Source organism: Phaethon lepturus, unplaced genomic scaffold (genome assembly GCF_000687285.1).
Source record: "Phaethon lepturus isolate BGI_N335 unplaced genomic scaffold, ASM68728v1 scaffold28250, whole genome shotgun sequence".
NCBI lineage: Eukaryota > Metazoa > Chordata > Aves > Phaethontiformes > Phaethontidae > Phaethon > Phaethon lepturus.
The window spans coordinates 865-3095 of NW_010514466.1; positions in this window are offsets into that span (position 1 = coordinate 865).

Below are 2231 nucleotides of genomic sequence, written 5' to 3' on the forward strand. Positions count from 1 at the left end.
GGTTTATTACCGGAAAAAAACAGCTGGGTTTGTGGCAGCTGAGGACAGCATGGCAACTTGCTTGCTAGGTACCAAGGCAGTGAAGCTTGATGCCTAGGGAGGGCACTTAAGGGTGCAAGAATAAGCCCGCAGGTGTGTAAGTATGCTGGTACCAAATGGTAGGGAAGGGTAGGAAATAAGCTGTAGGATAAGGTCTGGCTGTTAAGAATGAGACTGAAGTCCAAGACCTCTATCCTGACTTTTTCTCAATACTTCTAGTTTCCTGGGAGAGACCCTGGGGGCAGGCAGAGGTCCTGAGTACCAGTGTGTGGATGGGTCTTGGGGTAGAAAGGAAGGATTTATGCCTGTTAAGACCAGGAGACAGACGTAACCTGTAAAGGATTGATGGGCTCTACATTAACAGAAATAAATCCAGCTTGCTGGTGCAGGAAACCAAGGCTGAGGGATGTGATGGGCATGGAAAATTGTCTTTTTACAGCTGGCACACTCCTCAGAAGGGACGTGGCTAATACTCATTGGGCCTCTGAAAAGGCCAGAAGGGAAATAAATAGCACAATCACAATGAACAGGAAAAAACCAAACTGCCTACAATGCCAATGCTGAGTGACAGAGCAAGGGCAGTACTCGCAAGGGCATTTACCCCAAGACTAGAAAGACTAAAAATGGCACAAGGGAGCCAGAACACGTGGCATCAAATGGCAATCCTGATCAAACCAGCACCTTGGGGGTGCAGTGGGAGGAAGGTAATCATTGGTAGCTCTGCCACGCTACCCACTTCACAGGAATGATAGGGTGGGACGTACGGATGGGGGAGTGACACTGTACATGAAGGACTCTATGAACTGTAATAAAGGAAATATATCATAGGAAAGAGACTCATTGCAGAATGCTTGTGGCTTGAAATACTGTGATGGTACTAACACCATGATCAGGCTGATGACATTATTTAGGAAATGCTATTTCAGATCAGAAAACCTGAGAATTTATGACTGGTGACTGTAGAAGTCTTAAGCTACCTCTACACAGAGTGAATAAATGCATCATCAGGATAAGACACAGAACAAATAGTTTCAGGAAGCACTTTAAGAACTTTTTCCTAGACTTCCCAAGGGGTGTGGGACCTAGTTCATGACATACTAGCTAAAGGGCTGCTCTGTAATGGTACCCATAATGCTACTAGGATGCTACTAGGTTTAACACTACAGTGGCAAAGAACAAGCCAAATAGAGTCAGGCCGTAGCTATTCCATTGCAAATAAGAGAGCTATGTAGAAATGAGGGAATTGATCTAACATATAAAGACCAATTCAAATGCCTTCCAGGAGCCTGGAGACTGTTCAAAGATACTATATCAGAAACCCAAGTAAATGGTATAGCACAAGTGAAAAAGAGAACAATAAAAACCCTGGACAGAAATAGAAAATAGAATAAAATGGGAAATAGAAAATAGAAAAGACTCAATAGAAAAGTCAGGTAGGTTACCGTTGCGGAGGGGGTGGAAGTCAATACTTAAAAATGAAAATGCTCAAATGAGAACAAGAATGGCCATAAAGCAAGTCAGGTCATATATAAACAGGAAATTAAGAGGACTAAAAATGAACTTGAGGAGCACCTTGAAATGGATGTTTATGCTGACAGCAAAGAAGTTATGTAAATACTCAAAGGCAGGAAGCACTAGGAATTCTGAGATGGTTGTATGATCAAGGTGTAACAAGGACACTCGGGAATGAAAAAGCCATGGCAGAGAAGCTCAGTTAATTCTTTCCTTTTCTTTTTGATGATGAAGATGGTGGAGACATGCCTGCTCCCAACCCATTCTGTGTAGCAGATAGGTCAGAGAAGCTAGCTTGATATAAGGTAAACCAACAGAAAGCATTAGATGAAATGAGTCAGTTAATGTTAACAGGTCACCAGGACTAGTTCATGTTTACCTGGGAGTCCAGTGGGAATATGGCTGTGCAGCATATCCCATGCCTTGGCCAGCAATGCTGCAATGCTGCACCGGCACACAGGTGGTCTGGCAGGGTAAGTCCCATCTACAAATACAGTCCAGAGATGGTTCTGGGAACCGCAGACCCATAAGCCTCTCTCCCACCCCTGGTAGGAGGGACTCTGTTTTAGAAAATAGGATCTCAGAGCATGGGATGAACGCAACCAGCTGGGGAAGAGCCAGCATGGCTTCTGCAATGGAAAACCTCTGCTCCAGCCTGCTGACACTCCGTGGGGGGTCAG